Here is a 9420-nt window from a genome sequence, read left to right on the forward strand (position 1 = left end):
AAAGCGATTCTTTAACTGAAATTCAATTTCGTTAAAATTACATATTTATGGTCACTACTGCTCAGTTTTACGGATTTTGTCTGGAATCTCTGCCGCGGGAATTTTCTCGTATTTTCCAATTTTTTTTTTTTTACAATCTAAATAAATTGCACATAAATTACACATTTCTTAGCCTAACATTCTCAGTATTTAACTCCTATGTACTGACTTTGAATCCGTACAACTTCATATTTCTCAGGCATTTTCTAAGGACTAAAGTGTAAAGGACTTTCTAAGGACTAAAGTGCTAAGGACTTTTTAAGGACTAAAGTTCTAAGGACTATATCTAAAGCTCTTAAAGATCATTCAATTAGACCAAGAGAAGATTTATATATTATGGGCAAAAGTACGTATATTGATTACTATATAGAAGCCTTCGAAATATTTTAACATTATCTCAGGTTTAAAATCTTGACATTGAATGAGTCTAATAAATGTATGTTTACTTTTTTTCAACATTCAATCAGTAATGTTCAATTTGGTTTGAAATCTGCCTTTAAATGATATAGTTTGACCCTTCTATAACTTGCAATGGATCTTAGCTTTTCCTGAAGTTTTTTCAAGTTAACTAAAGAAGACTCTCTAGAAAAGGTTTTTTCTGGAATGCAGTTTCTGTTATTTTTGAAAATTCAATGCAAGGTACAAATCTTTTTATTTTCAACTGCAATACTACTTTGAGTTTATTTGATAAATTATATAACATAGATTTTACAGCCTATATAACTGTAATCAGTATTTACTCAATAAAAATAGAACCTGCGACTCAAGGAAACTTTCGTATTCAACTGTTTAAATTTCTTAGAAACTTTGATCTTGGAAATCTATAAATCAGCGCATGTAAAAACAATAAAGATAGGTTTTACGGACACAGTTGCGGAAAGATAAATAATAATGTAAAGCTTGACGTATACATGTACTAAAATAAGATTCATTACTTCAATGACCTTATAAAATCTTAAAATCAAAAAGATTTACTCCTCGTTGTTCTTTTTTTTAATTCTTGTTAATATAATTAATTGTTTTTTCTTCTCTTTTTTTTCATATTTCATGTTGAACCGTACATATTTCATATAAAATAAAGTCATTCATATAAGACGTTATTAACAAAAATTCGTAATTGCAAATCAGATTATTTTAAATTTATGTATGCAATTTCTCATTAAATATAACACATACTCTCTTTTATTTAATTTTTTGTAACGAAGCTAGATATATATATTTTTCATAAAATTTGGCAATTTGTTGACTCAATTTTTGTTGAATATTATTTTGATATGTTTTATACTCCAATATACATGCTTAAAAATGTGATATGAAGTATATTCTCTTTATACAATAATTCCTATTTTTGAATAAAAAATAAGTGTGTTTGTGATTTAATTCGTTTTCATAAATGTACTTTTTGATTTGATTCTAATGAATTAGTGAAACATAAATTTTTGAAGTTTGGATATTTATTTATTTATAAATATATTTGAGTACTCGTGCATTTCGAATGCATAATTTATAAAAAAAAATATACCGGTATCAACTAAATAGAAAAATAAATGAAGGTTGAGACACTCAGCTGTCTATCTAAAAAGAATTAAGATTTAATTTCTATAAACAAATATGCATTTAGAGATTATTTGTAATTCATATTAAATTTGTTGTTACACGAAAATTTGAGATATTTGTATAACAAGTAAGTCTGCTCTAGTATAAAAATAATGCATGTAGAAAACTAAATAAATATCTGTCTAAGGAAAAAAAATATTTCCACATTTTATTAAACTTTTAGAAAATTATTTGCATTTAACTTAACCTAATATTCTATGGCTTCCTAACGTCTCTGTTAGTATATAGCTAATTTTAAAAAGTTTTTTTTTAAATAAATAAAAATAATCTCTGAATTGCTTGATATTTGAAACAACGGAATGTATGTAATATGTCATAACTTAAGTGCAAATGCAAGATTTGTAAATTAAAGCATATTATTTGTTAAATACAGTAAAAGAAAATGAATATAATATTTAGAAAAAGATAAGACTCATCCATGTTTCATATCCTCTCAAAAACATTTATTAAAAAAAGTACGGAGGAGGTTAAATGTAGTATTTTACTTACATAAATTTATGTTTCATTCTTCAATTTATGAAATGTAATGTTTATTAAGGGAAAGTAAGCATTTATAAATTAAATTCAAAAATTTCTGCACAGCATTAAAATTTGAAACACATGTTTAGCTTTAAAAAATATGCTGAATTAAATGCTAACCACACATTTATGCATGTTTGACTTAATTCTTAGAAACCATGCCTTTGAAAATGTATTTAAAATAATATTCATGGTGTTAGCAATGCTAGAAAAAAGAAGTTGCTTCCAAGATTTAATATTAGTGATATCAAGATTAAATTTAAACAAATGTATAAAATAATTCATTCAAAGCAGATATACTGACAAAAGATAAAATCCTCATATTTACTTTTAGAAAATCCTAATTTTATGTAATTTACTTACTTTTAATAACATTTCCAACTGAAAATAATTTATAATAAAAAATTTTAGTATATATTTGCTTACGTAAACATTAGTCATTAAAAACAAACGCAGTTATAAATCAATTCAAGTTTGATGTTACTTATATATTAATATTCAAAATTAGTAATTTTTGGAATTCAAATGGAGAAAGTAAATAAATGCTAGAATAGTCAATCAAAACATTTATGGGCGTTAAACATACTTATCTGGAATATTTTTACATTGATTTGGATTTTTTTTTTATTTACATGATTTTGTTTTTAAATTCAATAATATGATATGCCTATCTCAAACCAATACTTTTATTTAAAACTAGTCGAAATACTTACGTCCGCAAGCAGCATCTAGAATTTTACAAAAACTGTATTAGATTATATATTTAATTCATATAATTTGAATTTTAATCTCTCAATGAGTTTACTCATAACATACATCTTCTTGTATAATTGAATAATAACTCTATTTGCTATTCAAAAGCATTTTAATTATAATTTTCGAAAGTTGAATGTTACTGAGTTATGTTACTGAAACAAATCTTAAGATTAAATATTTATTTAAAATCATTTGTAATTTGTTGCAAGAATCATTCCATTTCTCTTTTCAAGAATTGGAGAAGTAACTATTGTTGCTAATTGTCTGTTACAATTCATCTTTTTTTTAACAGAAAAGTTTAGCAGAAAATTTGCTGCTGCTGCTTTAAAATGTTTTTAGGTCTAAATAAGTTTATTTACATGATAAAATAAAAGGAATAAATTGTATTTACATTCTTACCTTGTATAGCAATGTCAACTAAACAATTACAATAAAAAGAAGAAGAAAATAATTATAAATATGCCTTTTATCATAATAAGTATGAGAGGCAGTAAAATATATGAACATCAAAATTAATAAATTTTCTAGACTAAACGATACAAATATCCGTAGTTCTATCCCATATCCATATTTAAAGTTCAACTGCTTTAGCTTTATTTCATACATGTTTGGGAAGGTTAATAATTTCATCCCATAAATATATGACATTATATATCTACTATGCTGTACGCAGATGTCTTATGATAGTAAATGTTAGGATATTTGAACCATAAATAAGGCCTTTTCAAAATTGGGATAAAATGTGTTGAAATAGCTCCAAAACAAATAGATTCGAAATCGAAAACCTCACGTATTCAAAACTAAGACAGCATATTCTCAATTTTGGGTGAAATGCCTAGTCTCAAAAGAGATGATAAAGGAAAAATATGTGAGAGAGATGTTCATTGGCTGCTGCAATATTCGAATAAAGGAACTCTTGTCTCGTAATGGAATTCTCTAACCACCATTGCAATTCGGCAAAGTTAAGATTTATATAGTGGCCGTCAAATTTACACTTCATAACATACTAATTTCTAATTTTAGTGATTCAAAGAGCCGCCATTTAAAAAAAAAATTATGGTCCCAATTCAGGAGATAGAAAATTTTAGTTTCTCTTTTTCCTTATTTTGCTATATCGGAAAGACTTTTAAGCAAGTGGAGTGTATGTCATGATGTGTCATTATGGCTCTATATGAAGTTCCCTTATAGTTCCTGGACTAGGGAGTACAACTATGGTGATTTAATCATCCTGTTACGAACTCGGAGGTTTCTGGTTCGAATCCTGACGATAGCCAACAAACATTTCTCTCACACACATTTTCCTTCACACTACTGTTGAGACTATACATTTTGCTCACAAATGAGTTTTCTTTCAATTTTAAATACATGGGGTATTCAAATTCGACAATACTTGTTTAGAGGCTATCTTGAAACAATTTTATCTAACTTTGAGAAATCTTTATTTACAGCAAAAAATCTTTAAAAAAAAAACTTTGAATAGTTTTTTTTAATTTTATTTCCAATGAGCTGCACAATCGGTCTTGCCGATGAGCAGACCTAGTGCGTTCTCCACAGGAGGTATCCACTCTTTCAGGAAAACAACAATGGGTGAGATACAGTTGGTTATGTTAATTTGGACGCCTAGTTTCTGCCACACTAGATGACAGCACCGAGACTCTATTTGGATGCTAAAGTGCACTAGGAATTTAATTTTGCCGGAAATGCCAAGAGCCAATAAGGCACTCCAGGGATCTTTTACATACCGCATAATCATACGACATGACCACTGAGGATTTTCTGCATCCCGAAAATCCGGTGTCTGGGCTGGGGATAGAACCCGCAGACTTGGTCTCAGAAGGCCGACGACAAACCAACTGCAACTTTGAATAGTTTATTCAAGCATTTAGTAAGGAGTCATAATTACATTTAACATAGATCTTGAGCCCAAATTTATCGTTTAACAATGTCTCTATTAAGGAATTTTCATTCTCATTATGATATTTTGTGTGGTTATTTAATTTTTTTTTTATTCTGAAAATGACAGGTGTTCAATAAATGGCAATAACAGAAAAAACGAAGATTTATCAAATAAAGACGTATTTATACTCAATGTTTGAAGCTTAAACGATTTTATCAGTCATAAAAATACTTTACACGTGTCTAGAACACAATAATGGTTTTTGGCTTATAAGGGTAATAATTTTACAAAAGTATTTTTATTCGTTATCAAACTTTCTGACTTTTAAACTCTGATCTAAAATCAAGTAACTTTTACTACCTTTAACTTCTATTTATTTCAAAAACAATTTTCTTTAAAATTGCTTAGCTTGAGTAATCTTTTGGTTTAAGTATTTATTTTTTTAGTCTATTTTTCTAAACTGTTAGGTAGAATCAAATACTAAAATGCAATTACTTGATTTTTTTAACAGACCGGTGATAATCATTCCCGTCACAATAACGGTTAAGATATGGAACTATGAAACACTTTTACGATTTGATTTAGNAGTTTAAACTGTTTTATTTTTTTTTTTTCAATTTTAAAGAAAGAATTGTCAAAATATTAAATTAAAATAAATTTCTATTTTTCATAAAAAGGGATTAATCATAATTTTCACAATCTCATAATAGAAAGTTCAAATTTGTTTATGCAGATATATTGTATGTTACTAACTTACCAGAAGATGTTGGGGCTAAGTAAATGGTAAGAAATACATTATATATAGTAGTTTTATACATAATTGCAGTAGACGTATCTGTAAGACGTATTTTATAGACAATTAAAATACGCAGATGCATACGAAAATTTTTAAACTAATTTTGTAATCAAAGTAGAGATTTAGTGGTGTATGTGAAAACTATGTATTTTTGTTAAGAGTACAATCTTCTCTTGATAATGTAAAAGAATACTAATAAAATATGTATGCCTAGATCATTAGATGTCCAAAACTCGTACAAAATTCAAACATACCAGATATCATACCAGCTAATTCAAACATATCAGTTTCTCATGTTCTTCTCATGAGGTGTTTCTTATATTCTGTATCTCTATTAATTCTTTAAAATATTTATAACTCTAAAATTTCATAATCTTATTACAATGGAATCAGTTCCAGAGCAGATAACCTCTCAATTCTCTATGCTTACTGTAGTGTAAAAAATTCCAGATCAAATTGCAATTAAAGTACAGGTACTTTGGTTGTCTCATCCATGAAAACAGTATTATCGTAAAATTCCTTTTTACCGTTAAATATTATACCGTAATTTTTACAATTATCCTCAATAAGAGTGTTTCAGTGATTTTGGGCTAATTATTACTGTAAACACAACGGTATATCAGATCGTAAATGTATCGTAACATGTTCGGTACAGAGTACCGGCACCCTGAGTTTCGGTACTTTTTAAAATTATTTGATCCGGAATTTTTATAATGTGCAAAAAAAAAAAATCCTTCTTTTAAAGGTGTTAAAGTAAAAAAAAAAGCATGTGCACACGGCCGGCAAGTAAATCTGACCTTAATGAACATACAAGACTTTTAGCCATTATAAAGACGCAAAGTTATGAAAATGACACTTTAATTGTGGTTTAAAGTAGCTAAATACTTCAAAATATCTAGCACTAAAAAGTTTAATAGTATTCAGTTTCATATTAGTTAGTTCAATAAATGGTTACCACTCAATGATTAAATATTTTATAATTATTTAAATTATCGATACTAAGGTATCGCTTTCTCACCTTTTGTTACTTCAACTTAATACTTCGATTCTGTAACTTCAACTTAATTAGATAAATTAGTTAATTAGTAAATATCTACATTATTGTTTTAATGATTACTATTAATACACTGTTTGAAATTTCTTTGAAAAATACAAATGATTTTTTTCCCCATTCTCTAACACGTGTAACGTTATCACTGTATTAGAATAAGATACTTTAATTTACGCATAGATGGCAGCACCATAAAGTTGCTTAGCACAAAAAAGTCTAGTATTTCCACTTTTTAGGATAGGTGAAACCACCAGATAATCTAAGTTTTAAAACAACTTTCTTTTCTAAAATTTTCATCTTTACTCGATTTCATTTTATTAATGTCTAAATTTCATAAGATTCGAAGCAGAGATTTTTCCCCTCACTTTTATTTCAGAGGAAAACAAAGTTTTTGATTTTCAAAATCGATTCAAAGATGAAATTTTTCTAATTAAAAAGAAATTGTCTTGACCTTATTTTTGCACACGTCGAAATTTCAGAAGAGGGAAAACACTTTGATCGACCTCTCATTACAATTTCGGAAGAAAATTAAGTGTTCTGCCCGGAAAATAGAGTGAAAATCAGAAATAAAATATCATTTTTATACTTTCACTTCACTTTTCCAAATGTCAAAAAGCACATTATTCACCCATTCAGTTTAATTTTAAAACATGATTAAGTTTCCTACTTGGTGCATAACTTCAAAGTTGAGAAAGATTAGCTCATTTTTCTCTAAAATTATCAATTTTACTTGACGTAGCCTTGGCGAATAACTAAATATCAGAAGGGCACAGCACAATATTTAACACCCCCACTTAAAATTTACAGGAATATAAAGTTTTCTATTTGAAAAATAGCTTCAAAATTGAAAATATAATTCTTTTTTTTTTCTCAAATTACCCATTTTATTTTACTTTATTTTTGTGAATATCTAAATTTCAGGAGGGGCGAAACAAAATGTTTACTCCATCACTTAAATTTTAAATAGGCGCGCTACTGGGTCTGACACTAGATAGTAGAGGAAACAACTAAGTGAGACAGAAAGGCAACATACACAAAGTGTAAAAATTCCTTTAAGGATTGCCTTTGGTTAAGGTTGTTAAAATTCGTCTAATACATTTGATTTTCGGCTAATTTACTGCCTGATAATATTAAGTCATTAGCATGGGCCCTGATTCACACATTTTTAATACTTTATATGCTTCAATTTTTATATATTTTTAATTTTGTCAATTATATAATTTATACTTTTGTTATAAATAATGTATCAATCAGCTGTCTCTCAGGGGCTAAATCTTTTATCAAATTAAAAATATCAACAAAATTAACAGAACTTTAAAAAAATGTTTAAGACAGCAACTAGTTGAAAAAGCATTGTTTTTATATTATTGCATCGAATTCTAAAAGTGTGTTTTATAGAAATCAAGAACAATTTTACAACTACTTAATTCTCCACCGCATTCTTTGCATATCAACAAAACTGTAATTTAAATTGGATTTTTTCTCCACAATTTTTTTTAAAAATTTCACACGAGTTAATGTAAATACTAGGTGACCCCACTTTTAAGCTTCTTTGGAAGTGGTAAGATGACATTTCAGTTTATGATGCAAGACTTTTAGGGTCATGCTTCTTCTCTCAAAAAATTTAGAAGCTTGTGTATGAGTCGTTTACCGAATTACTTACTTTAATATTTTAGTTTTCATAAAATAAATTCGTTTTTGACAAAGTTAACTGTCTGTTTTGTACCATTGTAATCTCGTCTTTCATCTCACAAGTATCTTCTTCTTTTGGTATCCCTTTTTACCATTACCATAATTAAGGTTTTCGCGGTTTCCCTCCCATTGTGTCGCAAATGTGTGTTAGTTCAATCAAAAAGTCTTCCACAAAGGCAAATTTCTCCCAATACTTGATCCAAGAATTATCTTGTCTTCTAGATTGGGTTCAAAGTTACAAGGCTACGGAGTTAAACATTAGTAGTACTAGGTCAGCTGTTCAGTGATGGTCTTAAATGAAATCAAGCTGGTTTTTAGAGCCATGGTGACTTAGGGAATAATGAGTTCTCCTCCCAATGAGTTGAACCAGGTTGGCATTATAGCGATGGCTGGTCGACACGAATTCCGCATTCGGCTCGCACCGACCACAGTGCTGATGTAAAATATCCTCAGTGGTAGACGAAGCATGAGTTTGAGTCCCCTTACCGTCAATCTAACCGTGGATGGTTTTCGTGGTTTTCCCCTTCATGTAGCTCAAATGCGAGTTAGTTACATCAAAAAAGTCCTCCACAAAGGTAAATATCTCCCAATGCTTGATCCAGGAGTTCCCTTGTCTTCTGGATTGGGTTCGAAATTACAAGGCTACTGAGTTGAACATTAGTAGTCGTAAGCCCAAACATTGGGTCTGCTGTTCAACAAGGGTAAAATAAAATAAAATACAACTGGTTTTAAAGTTTTCAATTCCGTTTATCTTTATGGTTATTCTTAAGATTTCCATATCGTTTTTTCCATCTCTAAAGTAGTAGTTTCCGTCTCCTAAAGTGTATATTATTTTCTCCATTAAATTTTGTCTGTTTGAATTTTGTCTGAAATTTTGTTTTGACGCCAATTATTTTCAAGCACGTCTACATGAAATCTCTAAGGCAATAACCACATACCTTGCCAGTGCGATCTAGTCTACATTGTTAAAACCAAACGAAGCATAAAATTTAGACTTAAGGAACACTATAGCTATGTTCGTTATCCTGATTTAAATTAATCATCAACTGCAGC

The sequence above is a fragment of the Parasteatoda tepidariorum genome, chromosome 7, assembly GCF_043381705.1.
Source record: "Parasteatoda tepidariorum isolate YZ-2023 chromosome 7, CAS_Ptep_4.0, whole genome shotgun sequence".
NCBI lineage: Eukaryota > Metazoa > Arthropoda > Arachnida > Araneae > Theridiidae > Parasteatoda > Parasteatoda tepidariorum.